Genomic DNA, 20,639 nt, shown 5'->3' on the forward strand with positions numbered 1-20,639 from the left:
CACACACACACACACACACACGCGCGCGTGCGCACTCACACCTAGGGCCAATTTAGAGTGTCCAATCCACCTACAGCATGTCTTTGGGATATGGGAGGAAACCGGAGCACCCAGAGGAAACCCATGCAACCACAGGGAGGACATGCAGACTCCACACAGAAGGCACCCCAGCCGAGGGTCAAACCGGAGAACCTCTTGCTGTGAGGCGACAACGCTAACCGCTGAACCATCGTGGCCGCCCCAGGTGGGGGGCATCTCTGTGTCACCTGAAAGTTCATTCTTTGGCCTCCCCATCAGCAGTCAGACCATATCAACATCAAAGAGATGAGGGCTCTGACTCTGGCCCTTCAGGCTTTTCACCCCATGTTTTCTCCAGGCCCCTTGAAGATGTACACAGACAAAATTGCTATGATGTGGTATATCAACAAGCAAGGGGGCAAGAAATCTTATCTCCTCTGCAAGATGGCACTTCAGGCTTGGGAAGTGGCTCTCTTTTATCAGTTAACTCTTCAGGCTGTGTGTGTTCCTTCAGAGCATAATCTTGTGGTAGATGCTCTGAGCAGATTCAAAACAGGGGCTCATGAACAGATGCTTCACACTGAAGTGTTTCTGGATATTGTCCATTGGTGGGTATTCCTCAGGTAGATCTTTTTCCCTCCCCTCTGAACAGACAGCTTCCTCTCTTCTGTTCCAGAGTGCCATGCCATCTGACCTGGAAGACAGATGCCCAATTATTTCCATGGAAGGGCAGGTTTCTTAATGCTTTCCCTCCTCTTCCTCTACTTCCATGAGTCCTGCAGAAGATTCAGCTGGACTCCCCAAAAATCTTGCTATTGACTCCTTTTTGGCCGCAACAACACTGGTTCCCCCTCTTAATGCATCTGGCCAGGGACAATCATCACAAGTTACCTCACTGGCTGAATCTCCTCACACAGGACAAGGGGTTTCTCATCCATCCCCACTTGTCCACTGTGCAACTGACATTGTGAGTGATAGGGTTTTGATCCCTTTCCAGCACCTCTTTTCTGAGGACATGCTCTGGGTTTTATAGGAGTCAAGGAAACCCTCAACCAGAAAATATTATACATCCAAATGGAAGAGATTTTTTGTCTGTTGCCATGCTGGTGACCAGGACCTTTTTTTCAGTTAGGGTCCCTTTGGTCCTCTCTTATTTTTGTGAGTTGCTCCAGTTTGGCTTGGCCTATTCTTCCGTGAAGACCCATTTGTCAGCCATTTCTGCTTTGCTACCTTCGTCTCCTCCTTTGACTTCTTGTTTTGAGGTCAAACAAATTCTTAAAGGTGTCCTGCATAGTACATCTCTAAGGAATCCCATTCATCCTCCTTGGGACCTTAATTTTGTTTTGGAAAAATTGACTCGGGCTCCTTTTGAGCCTGCAGATTCTGCTTCTTTACAACATTATACCTGGAAGATTGTTTTGTTGCTGGCTCTTACTTCTGCTGGGAGGGTTTCTGAACTCCATGCCCTTATCACCATTCATCCTTTTTTTTCACAGAGACAGGGTTCCCCTTCATACTAATCCTTCTTTTATGCCCAAGGCAGTGAATGATTTGTCCTTGAATCAGTCAGTACAACTCCCTTCCTTTTTCACTTTTCTTCAGTCTGCTACTGAGAGGGTCCTGCATACCTTGGATTTAAACAGAGAGCTCAAGTATTATTTGGATAAAACTAGGACTATTCATAAGTCTAATCAGCTTTTTGTTTCCTTTCATTCCAGGTCTTTGGGTTTGGCTGTTTTTAAGCAAACCATCTCCTCCTGGCTATCTAAGGCCATTTCTTTTTGTTACTCTTTTCATGGTAAGTCTCTGTCTGCTTCTTTTAGAAGCTCATTCTACTTGGGCTGTTGCCTCTTCTGGTGCCTTTTTCATGGGATTGCACACAGCTTCCATCCTTGAGGCTGCTACTTGGTCTTCAGTGCATACCTTTACTAAGCATTATAAGTTGGATATGGTTTCTAGGGCCAGAGAAGGTTTTGCTGAAACCATTTTATGTGGGTTTGTTGAGGGCTGTTCTCAGCCTTCAATATCCCATTCTGTTTCATGAGCTTTTTTACTCTCCCTTATATTTAGGAATACTGCAACTGTGATGTATCAGGGCATAGTACAGTTGTGTAAAATCTTACCATAACAGTAGATGTCCTTCTCTTCATTGTTGCAGTATTCACTTCGTCCTTCCAATCCCCTCTTGTTTCTTCTGCATTTTTTCCTTCTGATTGTGCACGGACTCCTTTGTTCTTTGACACTTGATCTCTACTGAGGCAAGTCAGTTCTGGGTAGTTACATCTGAATGTCCCTTTTATAACCTACATTCTCTGTGTGGAGCATAAATGTGATGCATGGTGCAAACAATATCTTTTAATCTAAAATACACTGGCCAAGCATCAGGCTGCCCAGAACAAGACATCCCTTACATTTAGCAATACTGAAACAGTGAGAAGAACATCTACTGGTCTGGTAAGATTTTACCCAACTGTAATTTATCCTAAGCAGTACTTGCAAATGGTCAGTTGTGATTAGTGTTCTAACCCAGCAAACCAATGTAAAATAAAATAAATAAGACAATGTAGCTTCTAAAATGAATCCTTCATTGGCTGTAACATGTAAAATTGGCTATTTTTCTTTTACTGTAAGCACATTTTCTGCTTTTCACTATACTAGATTATAATTAGCAGTTTACGTTGCTCTTTGTTCATGTTTTCAATATTTTAATGGCATATCATTTTATATTATGTTATAGGCCTGTTCCTATAATTTTGGTACACATTAACACCCAAACCATCAAGCTTTATTTTTCAATAGGTTAATTCATTCCCTTCCCAGCCTGAGAGTCAGAAGATGCCAAGGAGAAAAAGTGATTGCAGGGGAATTGGGTGTCAGATTGCAAAAGTCTATGAGAATTGTTTTACATTCTTGAGGTCTCACCCTGTTGACCATCTAGCACAGTGCAATGCATACAGAATGATCTCACAATATGGATGAATATTTCTGTGCAGACATACTGCTCAGCTAGAGGATGTGCACTGCCTGGCTGGGCTCACTCTCCAAGGTCCTTGCATCTGGAGCATAGTGCCAGGCCTTCACTCTGAGGATATTCCTGTTGTTGGACAAATCCAGCACGCTCCCCTTAGGATGGGTGAGATAGTATCACAGGCAACTGCCTCCCATCCTCCTCCCCCGAATCTCCTTCGGTGACTTAGCTGATGATTAAACCCAAGTCACTCCTTCTATGTTAAAATCAGGACTTCTTTTTGTTCTCCATGGGAGTTGGCCTAGATTTTACCAGAAATATGCTGGTTACGCCAATAGTATTTATAAATCCTTCATTAACCAAGTCAGGTAGTTGAGAAGTAACACCCAATTATGAATGGAGTTTCTCTACAATAATGTTACCCAGTACCCACTTAGATTCCAAGGAAATAGTCAATATCCTACCAGACAAATTTAGCTCCAACTTTACTTCAATCACTCATTGAAGTTATTTCCCCCATTCCCACAAACCTCCCTCCCTAAAATGATCACATACCAAGTCCTATTGGGCTATTCAAAGCTAAAAGCACCAGTTCCATGGGCCTCAAAGATGTACTGGATTGTTTATTTATTACCAACAAATATAAACCTGGATCAGCCTCTCCCTTACTGTTGGATTAGGAGATCAAGTACGTTACACAGCCTGTAGCACATTCCTAATCCTATAGTACAAGATATTCCGTGGATCATACATCAGACTCCCACATAGTTTTTACTTTTATGCACTACAAGATCATCATCATAGTGACAAAAACAAATAAGTTTACAAGGACAAATCCAGTACCGGATTCAAATCTGGAGCCTTTAATAACCCATAAAGATTTTTTAGTAGTTTTCTTATAGGTTCATGCATTCGGTTGCAACGTTTATGACTTACTGTCCTTCAGGAAGCATAATTACTAAACCTCATATTGTTACCACTTCCTCTAGATACATTTCAAGCTTATTTTTGAAGAACATCTGATTGTAAAGGGAAGCTTGTTCCATAATCTTGAAAAGCATTTTGGAATGTGTCTGTCACTTTTTTATTATTAATATTTATTTTTAACATTATATTCCCCAATGTAGTGTTAGTTTCTCCACCGATGCATTCTAGGCAAAGTGTTTTTAATTGGAATCAGATCAGACTTTCTCTTACAGACCAGGTAGAGGTTATGTCATACTAAGAAACAGAACACAATGGTTCCTCAAGTCTTTCTGATATTTTAGTGCCCCATCCATATGATTTTTCTAGTAAGGAAGCATACCTTCTCAGGTTCAGGCACCTTGTTTGAAAGCTGAGAGATGAGTGAGGTATAAATTAATACAATAATTTCACTGCAGTGACCTGACATACCCTGTAAATTTAGATGAGATACAAAATATACTCTTCTGACTTTGGTAGATCCATATTGCTTACAGGTTCATATGTAGTTACTAGGCATGCAGTCCAGGAGACTGTTAATTAGTCTAGCCCCAGTTCCCAATTGCTGTAAAGCATTGCTTGGTTAAAATGACTTACTCAAGGTCCCACAGAGGGCAAATAAATGCTGAGGGAAGCAAACTTTGTATCACAGGAAATAGCTTATTAACAGCTCATAGCCTAATCGTCTGTGCTGACAGACTTCTTAAGCTTAATGGCAGACTCTGATGACTTGCCACAACCAAGCTATATTTTATGTATAGTATGTTCATAATAGGAGAATGTGATCTATTAATCCATAAATACAACTCTGATGAAGACACCACTGGCAATTTCCATTTGGCTGGACAGGGAACGACAATCATGACTTGTGTCCTCTGGAATAACTAGTGGAATACCCATTGAACTGCATATGGATTGGTACTTAATACTTTTAAATTAGATGGACTGGATACTCTAAACTGACCATAGGTGTGAGTGTACATGCGTGTGTGTGGTGTTGAAGAACTATTGTGGCAGGGCTAGCCACCTGGTGATATAAACCTTGGCTCTGGATGACACCCCAACCCCTCTTATATAAACTAATGTCAAAATCATTAGCAAGGTCAAAATAAATAGTCTTACACTGTCAGCCCTTCAAGTGCTGCTGTCACCTCCTCAAGGAATAGCAGATGATTCAGAAGGGAAGATTTCTGTTTAACAAATTCAGGCTGTTCCAAATCTGACTGAAACAGGTCCACTGCATCACTCTGGGTAAGCTACATTATAAGTCTCTTTGTGATGTTACATACAAGCAACTTCTGATTTTTAGGTAAGCAGTTCTAGTAAACTATATCAGCAGGAGAGTAATACTGCAGTGGAATACTGCCTGTGCTACAGTGCTGAATGCCCCCATGTTGTAGGTGTAACCACATTCATGGCAGATGCAGTACATGTCCTAGCTAGCAAGGTCTCTAGACATGGAATATGGTGCAGTGCAGTGCAGTGCAATGCTGCCTCACAAAAATGGAGTCTTGTATAGTGGCCTCCATACTGCATATTAGACTGTACACATAATGTTAAATATTAGTATGACCCACCCCCTTGCCTATGTGCTCTTATGTCAGATACAATAAATTTTTATTTTATTTTATTTTATTTTTATTTTACATTTGTTAACCGGGCTAGTCTGGCTGGATATATGTCCATTTTCAGTAGAGGCCCGGGGAGAAAAGCTCCACACATACTAAATTACAAAGAGACAATTTACTAAAAATTAAGTACAAAAAGAATATACATTTAGTAACATGAAAAAAATGAAATACCTGAGGAACATACTAAAATATAGTTGCTCAGTAAAAGCATTACAAAAAGTCAAGATTAGCAACATGGTTTCGATAATCTGTTGGAGAGAAGAAGTAGAACAGGAGATAAGAAGGGAATACAAAGGAGGAAGAGAGAAAGAAGCAATAGTCTAGTGAGGAGAAGGGTAAGAAGGTGTAAAAGAGGACAGGGGAGAGAAAAAAGGAGGAGTGGGTCAGAGCATGAGAGGAGAGCAACAGGGCAATAAGAAGAAGGAATAAGTATATTTACTAAGTATAGTGTAAAGTTCTAGTAGAGTAGGGGGAATAAATGTGTTATAGATTGCAATGAACCTTGTGATATCTGTCTGTTATGACAGTATGCCAGATGGCACAGCATGCTATGATGTTATTACCTTTCTACATCTATTTGTGCCTGCTATAATAATTATACGTTTGTTATGAACCGTCCGACAACATGGTGATAGCTGTATTTTAACATTAAAGGTTCACTAACATACACACAGATGTCATACTCTGAAACAAGCTGTGAATCAGTGCCTATCTGCAATGCAAATGGTTCAGGAGGTTAAGCTGACATGGACATATTACATTTCTCTCCACAAAGTATGCCATCAAACATATTCCTGTCTCATACTGCTATTGACATACCTGTCACTGTTGCTGCCAAAAAACACATATCCAGCAACAATGGTAGGTGTATATGTGCATCATACAATAATTACAATGGTACACATATCTACACATGCAGCACATGTTATAGCAATAGTGGCAATGTCATATTTTGCTGCAATATGGGGATTACATTTGAGTACTCAATACTTGATTGTTCATGTTTGTATTGCTCCAGCATATTACTGTGTATGTTGTTTCCTCTAATGTGTTTCCTTGTTACACTTTGCACTGATTTGTTTGTGCCCAGTTGTTGTACTACAAATGTGTTTAGGGCAGTTTGGGTTCAAGGAATAGTAGCCTTGATATGGCCACAGGTCTGTGGGGTACTTGTATTTGCAGAAGTATGTGCACTCCTACTATGACTACACTTGTCTAAGCAATCATTGTCACTGATTGCATCACAATGCATAATGAAGACATAAGTGGTCCATATTTTAGCAAGATATTACATGTAGCCTGAAATTAAACACAATAGGTAATGCACACGCAAGTGCTCTGTATTTCAGGAAACTATTAACCTGCAATCTGGAATCTTCTAACTCCTGAAATTAGAGACTCCAAACATACATCAAAAAAACAAACAAAAAAAAAGTTCATCTAAAGGAAAAATATAAATGCATACTTAACAACAAGGGATAATCACAAAACTGCAAAATATCTTAACATAATTTATGTGAACTTTGATGTAAAATGTCTCATAATAATAATGTTCTACTTAACTAGTTACAACTAAATTTTATACAAATTGTTTGCACATGTAACTTCATTATCCCGCAGTTGTAAGAATTTACCTCTTAAGCTGCATACCTCACTAAGGCCAGCTTTATTTCTGTGTTTGTTTGTAATAATTTCAGCATATATTTTAAACTTGTAACTGTCTATGGCCTGGTTATTGACTGAAAAGACTCTACGGATAAGCTCACCAGCTTGGCTAAAAAATGTAATATAAAATAAAATAAATATATTTCTCAGAGTAGTACTTTCTTCACACAGGGTATGAGCGCTATATCAATGTATATTACCCCTGGGATTCATTAATGCCTACACTAAGTGTACACTAAGTGTTCACCATTCTGAGTGAACAGACAACACAAGCACAACTAACACCTTCCTTCTAATTTTAGTTTTCTTACTGATTTTCTGCAGCCTTAAATATCGAGGGGTATTCATAAAGGTTACAACAAAGTGAACACTATATGTACAGTTAGTGTAAACTTTCTGCATGACTAGAAAGCACCACAAATGTGGCATAGTTGTTCTTGAATACAGATCATGTACACTTCGTGTACTCTTAGTGTAGGCATTAATGAATCACACTTAGTGTAGCTGTTAATGAAACTGGCCCCATATTTATTTCGTATTGTCAGTACGGCAGTAGGCAATGAACACTATCAGCAGCTAGAGCTCAAGGAGTGAATGTGTATGTCATATACAGTTGATAATGTGTGCTATTATAAACCATTCATGTGTATATGAACTAATGTGCATCATCAAACCACACAATGTTATGTCATACCAAGATGAGATTTGGCTAAAGAACAGTTACTATTCCTCCTCGCATATCCTAACAGATTATAAAATATTGTCAGATAACAGATCGGGCCATGACCAGGTGGAGCTGTTATTCTCATAATCAAACAGAATAGCTCCTTAGAACTTACTGATTCCTCCAGTGATAACAAACTGATGATCCCACCAATGGATATTGGGTAACTTAACTATTGGCAAAAACACACACCTCTACACTATTACTGTTTACAAACCTTCTCTTTCTAATATTCTTTGTATTAAGAACACGTTGATGAAGATCTTTCTATTTGGTATTTAGAAATAAATCTTCTTGTAGGCGACTGCAACTACAATGCCATAGGCTCAGGATCCCAACATCTCGATAGAATGATGCAGGAATTCAACTGTGAATGATTAGTGAAACAACTCACCAAACCCAATCATCACTCTGAACATGACTCAGCCTTGAGTCTGATAATCACTAATATAAGCATTCACTGCTATAATATCCACACTCCACCTATCAGTCTTACTGATCATTGCCAAATGTTATCATCTTGGTCCTGCAAAACAACCACGCCGTCTCCACAGGTGGTCATTGGTCAACCCTTCCTTGAGCAGAAATTAGCAATTTTAAATACCCATCTTAATTCCATAGACTGAGCACCTTTTTACCTTTAACAGTATCCAGTAACTTTCCTCCCTCACCTATTTTACTGATAGCTTATTTGCTATTCAAAACATATTATTTTCTATTGCATGCAGGAGGCTTAGGGGCCACAAGTGTCCCCGGATTCATAGTGAAATTAAAAAACTTAAAAAAAGACAATGCCTGGCTTAACTGGAAAAGAAACTGCTATCTGACAATACTAGTCTCAATAGACATCTATACCTAAAACATATCTAACTCTGAGAAAATGAACAAGAAGAGGTTCCATCTCAACTAAATCTTTATACCTTAGTCAAAAACAGATGGTTGCTACAGCCAAGTGTAAGCGGTTTTGCAAAGAAATTAAACATCTACCTTAGCATATCATGCACTCCTTCCACTCCTCTTCCTCTTTACATGGTAACAGTACTAGGAATGCAGCAGAGAATGACAAATCTTTCCCCATCTGCACTCTCAATGATATCACCAATGTTTTTCTTCAGTCCCCCACATCCCTGCAGTTAATCAGTTTCCCCACAACTCTACCCTTAGCTGATTATGTAGCCACTTCTATTACACAGAGATTTCAAATAATGAAACTAAGTCACTGCTAAAAAAACTGAAACCCTCATCTCCTGCATTCAAGAACCTATACCCCATTTTGGTAAGCAGTGCTGCTGACAAAACCAAACCTATTATCTCTCACCTTGAGTACAGAAGTAGTTCCACTCACCTTCAAACATTCATACATATTTCTTCTCACTAAAACTCCAATACATAAAACTCTCAGAAGTTACTGGCCTATATCTAATCTCTGCCCTCTTGATGCACCCTTTTAAAATATCTTATATAAACAACTGTTCAAACACATTAATAGTTATGGTCTCAAACAGACAACAGAGATTTAGAAATGCTTTCAGCACAGCTGCCATTTTCTCTGCAACTGATATCATATAGAGTAATAATAATGATGGTGATGGACTTATAACTGCTGTTTTTTTCATTGACATAACCAGAACTTTTGAAACAATAAATCACAATCTACTTCACAAAAAAACTTGGAAATTTTAATTTTGGTAACAGTACCATTAGGTGGTTCCAAAATTAACTGGAAAATAGAACATTTCAAGTCCACTCTGAGTCAAAACACTCCTCATTGGGCACATTAAACAATGGAGTCCCCCAAGGCTCAGTACTTGATCCTGTATTATTCTCCATCTTTGCTACTAATATAATTGAAGATCTCCCCTTGTTTGATATCACTCTGTTTGCAGTTGACATTCTTCTCTTTCAAGCCAACAAATGTCCATACCTTTTGCAATCTTATCTACAGAATTATTTTTCTGAGCTATGCCTCTGAGTAGAGAATATTAATCTCTTTAGTAATCACAAGAAAACTAATGTTATGCAGTTTACATCCAGCTGTAAATTGCATGACCTTCCTCACATCTTGATAACTGATTCCTGCAATAACCTTATTCCAGTAGTTACAGAGTACAACTGTCTTCATCTTACCCTGACCCAACCTTTTCCTTCTCTCTGCATACAGATAAAGCCACTAGTAAAATTCATGCACAGCTTAAACTATATTATATAATTTCACATCTCATGTCTCCTATCACATGTCCAGCCCTTGCCAAAAAAATTCTGCTACCTAAACTAGAATATGGACTTTCACTCCGTACCTTCAGTTTTGTCTGTAACACCCAGATAATTTATAAACAACAGCAAACGAGTCTATCATTTTGTTCTTCTTGCATGATTCCTGCATTCATCACGGTAATGTATAAAAATGCCTAAACTAGTTTCCTGCATCAGAGAGCTCAACTTATTTGCTAGGCACCCTCCTCTTCAAAATTCTTAATGAGGGTTACTGCACACTCCTGAAAAGAAAATTGAGTATACAAGAACAAGTTTGCAAAACACCCAGCAAAATGCAGTTTCTCTAACTAGACCCCCTTTTAAAACTGTTATAGGAGAATGTATTTTCTCCAAATTGGGTCCAGCTCTATGGAATAAACTTGCACAGGAAGTCAGGTCATAGACATGTTTCTAGGTTTCAAGCAATCCTTTTCAGCAGATTGTTATAATGAAGCTAAATACAGATGCGAGTGAGACAATGGTTAGGACTGTTATCTCCTCAATAACATAATAAGATATTTTTTACCTTTTTCCACCTTATAAATGTCAGTCTTTACTACAACACTGAAGATTCCACCTGGTATTATCCTTATTAATGTATCACTATACACACACAGACACACACACACACAAACACACATGCACGTGTATGACAAGTGCTCAAAGTATCAAAACTTCAAATGCCTCTAATATACTCAAAAGTGTTCAAATCACAAAAATTCGAAGAAAAACAAAATCTTCTTTTTTCCCCTGCAACCCTCGTATCCCTGATAATTATATATACAGACTCCAAGACAGCAATACAGTGCAGAAAAGATACATTCCCCAATTTCCACTGGCTTTTTTCACTTCAAAATATTGACTTCTCGTTTGATTGTAGGGAACCTATATATATATATATATATATATATATATATATATATATATACATATATATATATATATATATATATATATATATATATATATATATATATATATATATATATATATATATATATATATATATATATATATATATATATATATATATATATATATATATATATATATATATATATATATATATATATATATACACACACACACACACACACACACACACACACACACACACACACACACACACACACACACACACACACACACACACACACATATACACATAGACATACAGACACACACATGCATATACAGTGTATAGATATATATATATATATATCTATTTATATATAGAAACACTTTGGAATCTCGAAATACTGAAATGTTGAATTTCAGTATCTCAAGACAAAGTGTCAAATTTACAGATGAGCTAAACTGCAGAATATCAAACCCGGAAATGTCGAACCCGCAGTACTGATGGCGCATTAGGTAAGTGTGGTATTTTTAAGGGGTTTGGGGTGGGTTTGTGTGTTTATGAGTGTGTCGGGGAGTGTTAGGTGTGGGTTAGGGTACGTAGGTGAGAGTGAGTGTGTCAGTGTTGAGAGTGGTGGTGTTTGTATCTGTGTGATGTGTTTGTGCGAGGGGGGAATGGAATGTATGTTGGTGGATTTTGTGTCTGTTGGTGTTTAATGTGACCTCGGAGTTAGTATATATAAGTAGGGGGGGTTGTGAGGGGTGCAGGGTGGCTTGCTACCCTGCTTATAGCAAGTGTGTGTGTGTGTGTGTGTGTGTGTGTGTGTTTGTGTTGCTGTGCAGAGGTAGGTGTAGTTGTGTTTGTGTGTGCTTTACTAGTCGCGGTTTTGGGTTTTGGTTTTTTGGTGTTTCGGCTTTATAGTCTCGAAATACTAAAATTCGATATTTCAGTATTTTGAGATTATAAAGTGAATCTATAGATATATATATATATATATATATATATATATATATATATATACATACATACTACCACTTGATATAATTGCAGTTGACTGAAACTCAAATGGTTGAAGCAATTTGACTGAAAACCCAGTTGACTGAAACTTTATTTCATGAAGCAAAATGATGGAAAAGTATAGAAGCACAGGTAGTATGTGATGATGTAATTTCTGAGAATATGATCTGCTAGTTAAGTGAATGCTTGTGTGTCAATCCTGAATCGCTATGTACAGTGTATTTTCGTTCCTTTTCTCCATAGTCGTACAACCATGGAGTCAGTATACTGTATATATATATATATATATATATATATATATATATATATATATATATATATGATTGAGAGTAGAGTAGGGGCAAAGTTTCTCATTTGGTTTGTGCAGGAGGGCTTGCCTCCCCCATAAAAGCATTGTTTTATGCTGTATTTTATTATGTAGAATGCTTTTTATGATTTGTGATTCAGTGAGATGAGGTTTCTGCCAAGTGGATTTTCAGTCAAATTGCTTCACCTATATGAGTTTCAGTGAACTTCAGTTCTATGATGTGATAGTAAACCATATAGTTATTTTGTCTTACTTGATACATTTACCACTGCTTCATCATATAAAAGCCGTATATATATATATAGTTCCATCTTGTCTTGTATGGTTTATGTCAAAAGTACACCTCTGAATACTATTCTCTTTAGTTGCTTTTATGTTGTATCCAGGACACAGTTTCTGTGAGGCCATCCATTTGTATCACTGAGCCTCTTATATCCTGCATATTGTTGCTGTGTACATATTACCTCTATTTTCATGTCCTTGTACGTGCCACTTCACACTAGTTTGTATATATTATGACTGTTGTCGTGTATGTGCCTCTCGTTACTTTCCTGGCTTGTGGCTGAAAACATTCACTGTACCATCCCATCTAGCCAGTTAGCAAATAGTAAACAAACAGACAAATAAATAAATAAATTAATTAAAAACTGCATACACATGAGAATGCATGGCACACGTGTCTGGCTGATAGAGGTCATAGCCTGCACCTTATATTATATGACATGATAGCTGTGTTTTCAGCACTGCTCAGCCATATGATATAGACCTGACACAGTCAGCTGCTGTATTATACTATTCCTGTCCTGTACCCTGTGGTTACAAAGCTGCACGTTATGACTTAGCAGAATAACAAACACACATGATTACACTGTGATACCATCATGTATGTATGCCAATGGTGCATTCTCTGCATGCGACAAAAGGCACACTTATATATGAAACATCAGCTGTACAACTATGTGTACATACACAACACATGTATTTATAAGATTTTGAGGTAGTTGTGCATAAACATTGTGACTATCAAGGTAATTTGTAGGTCACACATTTGATACACTGTTGACTGGAAACAGTGACATCCTGTCAAACAGAAAGCAGCTGCATGAAAAGTCTAGCAATGCAGCAATGCAGTCAGTGTTCCACCTACGGGTTAGACACGTACGCCATCTGGTAGACCTGTGAAAAACAGTTAAGTTCATAAAATACAGATCACATATATTATCTATGCTCAAACATAAGTTTCAGACCTGCAAACATATACAGAAGACTCTGTACATAGACCCAGGTCAGACAAAGATTTACTTTTAGACCAGGCTGAGGTCACCTGTTAGTAACATATAAGAAACAGAATATAATGACAGAACCAAATGCAGCACAACATGCCAACAGAGCTCGGAAGCAGCGTTGACAAAAAATAATAAATATAGCTTGAGGAGGGTTATTTATTTAAATAACTGAGAATATAATGACAGTTCATGAAGCCTTATAATTTTCTAGTGAGGAATAGGATACCCTTTCAAGTTCCGTCAGACAGTTTGCTCAGCAGCTTTGTATTAAATTATTAGTCTGAGCAGTGAAATATATAATGCCATAATTAACTCCCTGGAGTGATTAGATGTGCCCTATATAATTATATGAGCTACAGAATGTGCTTTTATGACTCTCTCAAAAATACACAGGTCAAAGTTTAAACTGTAGTCTAGTGTTGTTCTCGGATATATAACAATGATATAATTTTTTATAGTCTGATCATTTATTTTTGTAATCGTTATGTATGCCATTTTTTCCAAGTCTCATAATGCTATATTATGGCATTAAAAGTGAGGTCGCTTCTACTATACCAGGTGTGTAAATTTTCTAGATCATCTTGGAGAAAGTACAGTTTTGTACCTACCATAAATGTAGATGTTCGAGTGTTCACACTGCTGCAGTCATCACACTTTGGTTATCTGCCGTCAGGCGGTCCCGCAGTTGGCCCGAGTTCCAAAATCTTGGTTCGGCGTCGGTTGCTGTCGCTTCTTCCCTGACGTCAGTGTGACAGGGGTATAAAAGAGGCAGCCGATGCCATTTTCTTCAGTTTTTCTTGCCCCAGATGTGAGGTGCCCCGAAATAGGAAGGCAATACATAATCCTAAGTAAGTTACATAAGTAGAAAACAATAGCTACAGCTGTAAGCAAATACACCATATAGAAATACATCTTAGAGATTGTATAAACAGGGAGCTATAGATAAAACCCAGGTAAAAAGAGGGGAAGGTGGGAGGGTAACCTGGACTGCAGCAGTGTGAACACTCGAACATCTACATTTATGGTAGGTACAAAACTGTACTATGTTCATCGTGTTACACTGCTGCAGTCATCACACTTGGGTTGAATCCCAATGCTAAGGCTGGGCGGTTGGTACTAAACAGGGTTTGGAAAAGCTAGTAGGCCCTGCAAAACTGCAGTGGCAAAGCCAGCTCTGGTTTTTGAGTATAGAGGTAAGTGGTAGTGCTTGGTGAAGGTGTGCACTGAACTCCAAGTTGCAGCTTCCAAAATATCCTTGGTTGGTACCCCTCTGAGGAAGGCTGCTGATGTTGCTGTAGCCCTGGTGGAATGAGGCCTAATGTTACCAGGTACAGGTTTCCCATGGTGTGTGTAGCAGAAACGGATACAATGTCCTATCCATTTTGAAATGGTCTGTTTTGATATAGGCTTTCCTTGAGATCCTGCAGCATAGGATACAAAGAGCTGATCAGATTTTCTGAAAACCTTTGTTTTATCCAAGTAGAAACGTAATTGCCTGTGAATGTCCAAAGAGTGTAGGAGCCTTTCCCCTTTATTCTGGGGGTTTGGATAAAAGGTGGGTAAATGAATGGTTTGGTTTAGAGCCACACTGAATACTACCTTTGGCATAAAGGAAAGGTTAGTTCGTAAAGAGACTCTGTCTTGATGAAAAATGATGAAAGGCTCCACTGCCATTAGGGCCTGTAGCTCTGAGACTCTTTGTGCTGAAGTTATTTCTAGCAGCAGGGCAGTTTTCCATGATAAAAATTGTAAATCAGCTGAAAAAGCTGGCTCAAAGGGAGGTAGTGTAAGTTTTTCCAAAACAAAATTGAGGTCCCAAGTTGGTGTTGGTGCTCTTTGGGGCGGTCTTATGTTCTTAGCCCTTCTGAGGTACTGTCTTAATAATGGATGTGAAAAAATAGGAGGATCCATGTTGTAATGAGCTGAAATAGCTGAACCATGGATCTTTATAGATGAAAAGGAAAGGCCTTTGTGCAACATCTCAGTTAAATATTGCAGAATCTGAGGAATATTTGGGACAAGAGGATTTTGGCCTTTAGTCTGGCTCCAGACACATAATCTTTTCCATTTGTCTGAGTAGGTTTTCCTGGTGCTGGGTCTCCTGGCCTCCAGAATGACATCCATAACAGCTGTAGAGAGAAGTGTTGACTGGTTAGCTAATCTGCCATGCAGCCAGATTTAAAGTCTTGAGCTGGCTGTGTAGAATCTGATTGTTTTGCTGAGTCAGCAGGTGAGGAATTTGAGGTAAAATCCATGGTGGGCCTTGAGCCATGTTCCTTAATATTGGACACCAGTGTTGGCATGGCCAGTCTGGAGCAATGAGTATCTTTTGTGGCCTCTCTAATCTGGTTTTTAGCAGCACCTTTGCCAGAAGAGGCAGTGGAGGAAAGGCATGCACTGTTAGTGTTTTCCAACTGAATGAGAGGGCGTCCACTTTCCAAGCTAGATTGTGGTATGTCCTTGTGCAAAACTATCGCAGTTGGTAGTTTTGGGGGGAGGCAAACAGATGTATGTCTGGGCTCCCCCATTTTTGAGATATCATTGTGAATACTTGTGGCTCTAGTTTCCACTCGTGAGGATCCATGATATTTCTGCTTAGTTTGTCTGCCAATGTATTTTTCTTTCCTGGCAGGAATTGTGCTTGTAGTTGAACTTGGTAGGTCAGTGCTGTGTTTCACAAGGTCATTGCTTGTCTGCATAGGGGGTAGGAATGTGTGCCCCCTTGTTTGTTTATGTACCACATCACTGTGGTGTTGTCCGTCTTTATTAGAAGTTGTCCTGGATGTAGGAGGTCCTTGAAAGCTGTTAGGGCATTTTGTACAGCTAGCATCTCTTTTTGATTGATGTGGAGATGCATTTGATCTGCAGACCATTTGCCCTGAATACACTGTCCTGCCATGTGTGCACCTCAGGCGTAATCCGATGCATCTGTTGTCATTGTTTGCCTGGCTGTGGACAAGGTGAAAGGCTGACCCTTGTTGAGGTGACATGCCTGAGCCCACCATAGAAACTCCTGTTGAAGGCAGGGAATTAGTGGTATTATTGTTTCCAAGCTGTGGCTGTGTTGAGTCCATACGCTTTTCAGGTACCATTGTAATTTCCTCATATGCAGTTTGGCATATTGTATTAGTAGTATGCACAATGCCACGAATCCCAAGGCCTGCAGAATTTTTCTTGCAGGGAGTTGGGTCTTGTATTGAGTCAGTTGTCCTTGCTTGTCTGGCGTAAGATAAGCCATCTGGGCCGTTGTATTTAAGCTGGCACCCAGGAATATTATGTTTTGTGAGGGCACTAGTTTTGACTTCTTTTCGTTTACTGTGTACCCTAGGCAACTTAGTAGGTTTTTACAAACGCCAGATGTTTTAAAAGAATGTCCTTGCTGACTGCTTGAATAAGGCAGTCGTCCAGGTATGGATATATTTGGATTCCTCTTTGTCTGCAGTATGCAATTACTGGTGCCAGGCATTTTGTGAAGACCCTGGGCGCAGTAGATAAGCCAAAGGGCAGTGCAGAGAATTGGTAATGAGTTGTACCTGCTATAAATCGGAGGTATCTTCTGCAATTTTGTCTGATAGGGACATGCAGGTATGCCTCCTTGAGGTCCAACATTACTAGCCAAGCCTTCTTGCCCAGTATGAGAAGAAGTTGCTGTAGTGTGAGCATCTTGAATTTGGGTACTTCCAGGTATGTGTTTAGAAATGAAAGGTCCAGAATGGGTCTCCAGGCTTTGTCCTTTCGGGGAACCAGAAAGAGTCTTGAGTAAGATCCTTGTCCTTGCTCCTGTGTAGGAACCTGTTGAATGGCTCTCATGTCCATGAGTACTGTAATTTGTCTTTGAGCCTCTGCCCATTGATTTGATGGCAGGTTTGGCATTCTTTTTATCCTTGGTAAAGTGTGAAAGTGGAACCTGTATCCTTGAGTTACAATATTTAGGATGCATTTGTCTTTTGTGATGATGTGCCAATTGTCTGCAAAAAGTGCAAGTCTTCCTCCCAAGGGAGCTGCCAAGAGTGATTTGCTTGGCAGTCTGAGGGGTAAGTCATTATGATTGTCTTCTGATAGTTTGAGACCTGTCTTCTCCTCCTTTCTGGGTTGTGGCACCCCATTGTCATTGCTTGTAAGAGCCTTGTGGCTGACCTCTGCCCCTTGGGCATCTGTATTTTCCCCTCTGAGGTCTGTCAGAAGTTGGAAAGGACCAGTTTTTTGGTTGGCCAATTTCTGCTGAAACGAGGGGGTTGGACCTGTAAAAAATCCTTGACCGTCTGCATAGATTTTGCCTTATCCTCCACTTTCTTTAAAACCTCTTCTACTTTCACACCAAATAAAACATCCTGCTGTAAGGGTGCATCCAATAACTTTGCTTTAATATGATCAGGTAAAGGTTGTTCTTTTAACCAAGCATGCCTACGAATGACAAACCCTGTTACAGCTGCTCTGCAAGAAGCTTCCAATGAATCAAATCCACATTACAAAGCATGTTTTCCCACTTGTTCTGCTGCATGCAACAAATCTTGCATTTCCTTGTAATCAGGCTGCTCTGTATGAGTGCTCATTTTTTGTTTTAATTGAGACATCACATATTGCTGATATTTCAGCATGTGAAACTGGCAATTTAAGGCCCTCATAGCTAGAGTAGCTGAGGTATATACTTTCTTTCCCCATCTGTCTAGTGCTCTAGAATCCCTTTCAGACGGTACAGGATTTTTAGCAATAGAGGCCTTAACCCCTTTGGGACCCTGGGAAATGGTTTCTGGGTCAGCAACAGGGCTTTTATATAGGAATTTATGTGAGTCAGGGACTCTATAGTATCTGTCTGGTTTGGCTGGTGCAGGAGGTAATGAATCTGGGTTAAGGCTAGATTTTGAATAAACATCATCCACAATGTCTAACACAGGTGGAATAGCAAGGGGTCTGTGCTGGGGTAGTAAGAGGAACTCTCGGAGCCTTTTCTTAGAATCAGAGTAATCCTGGCCTTCCCAGTGGAAATGTTCCCTCATGGTATGTAAAGTTTCCCAAAAGAGTAGTCTTCTGGGGGAGATGCTGAAGGAATAGACTCTTCAGCATCAGAGTCTTCATAAGGGGGAAAAGAGTACTCCTGTTCCTCAGAAGAATCTGAGGTAATGGAAACCTGGTCAGAGGAAGCATAGTCCTCCTCCTGTCTAGGCCTTTTGTCAGGTGGGGAATGGGAACCCCTGATTAGGGTAATTAAGTCTTTGGCCATCTTAAGCATCTGTTTCTTAGGCATGGGGCCTTGCACTGGAGACTGCTGTACAGGCTTCCTTACTTTTAATGGAGTTTTCAGTTTTGCAAAGGATTTAATAGTAAGTGTAGTCGGTCTGAAGACACCTTCAGCAACTGATGGGCTTTCAACTGCACCAGAATCCCCATCAGCCATGGAGTCGGAAGGGCCTAAAGATAAAGGCTCTGGAGGCCCTGCAATCTCCGCTTGGGAGTCGGATGCAGGCTGGAGTTCTAAATCAGCGGTCGTCAGGGGCTGCGTAGGCGCCTCACTGATAACCGGAGAACCGGCGACTGGCCTAGCAGAGGCCTCGGTGTCTGGTTTGGGACTTGGCTGCCTATCATTATCTTTGCGCTTTTTATGCATCCTGGTCGTCGGTTGCTCCAACGGCATGGTATAATTAAATTTTCTACCATAATAATGTCGGGCGAAATCAAACCAACGTTTAATAGTTCGTTTGTTAAACTTAGCACAAAACCGACAACCTGTGATGTCATGGTCTGGGCCTAGGCAAGGGATACAATAAGAATGAAAATCCTTATGAGGTATTTGCTTCCCACAAGAAATGCAATTATTAACTTTTTCTGACATCAGACTGAGGCAAGAAAAGGTTCCCCAATGGGGTACTTAGCTTTATTGAAGACTTTGGTCTGAAATTCGATTTGAAAATCTCAGGAGTCGGCTGACCGGCACTTGCAAACTGCTTCTGCTTCGGGCACCGCGCGGCAAGAAAGACTGAAGAAAATGGCGTCGGCTGCCTCTTTTATACCCCTGTCGCACTGACATCAGGGAAGAAGCAACAGCAACCGACGCCGGACCAAGACTTTGGAACTCGGGCTGACTGCGGGACCGCCTGACGGCAGATAACCCAAGTGTGATGACTGCAGCAGTGTAACACGATGAACATCTTTGGTGTGTTTTATTAAAGTAAATTTATATTACTCAGTTTGCAGTCATCAACATCTTTTGCTGTCCATAGTTTACTTCCCACTTTTATATCTGAGAAGAGAAGCCCAAAAAGAAGTGGTCCTTCTACGTGGCACACCTCATCACAAAAGGTTTCTCATCCAGAAGAAAAGAGGTCATTGTTCCCCTCTACTCATCACTCATTAGACCCATTATAGAGTACAATGCCACTTTTGATATGTACCTCACAAGACATCTACAACAACTGGAAAGGCCGCAAAAATACCTCACAAAAAGGATTACTGGCCTCAAACAGATGCCTTATGCAGACCGTCTCAAAAAACTTCAGCTTTACTCAGTCGCATATCGCCTACTCAGAGGTGATCTTTGCCTAACATACAAAGCTATGTCAAACCCAGAGCTGTTGGACATGCTCCACTTAAAGAAATCCCAATCCCTCCGAGCTACATGCTCTAGGGACCTAAACCTTGTCACCACAATAAACAGAACATGCTGGAGGGATAGATGTCTGTCCCAGAGACTTCCCATACTCTGGAACAGACTACCTATCTATGTCAAACAGAGCTCCTCATTAGCACTCTTCAAGAAAAATCTTGATGATTGGATGGGTAATAGGAAATTCAGCCCGGGGATCACTTCTGTGGTTCTGCTTGACAGGGGCACAGGAAAATATTTTTCTTGGGTGGCGAAAGCCAGGGTACATTTTTGGCTAGGCTTGTATAGGCCCTAGGGCCAATAGCCTAGTGCCTACCTATGAACCTATGAACCTAGTAGAGACTCTTGTA

This window comes from Protopterus annectens, chromosome 7.part1, assembly GCF_019279795.1.
Source record: "Protopterus annectens isolate FY-2018-M chromosome 7.part1, PAN1.0, whole genome shotgun sequence".
Taxonomy (NCBI): Eukaryota; Metazoa; Chordata; order Ceratodontiformes; family Protopteridae; genus Protopterus; species Protopterus annectens.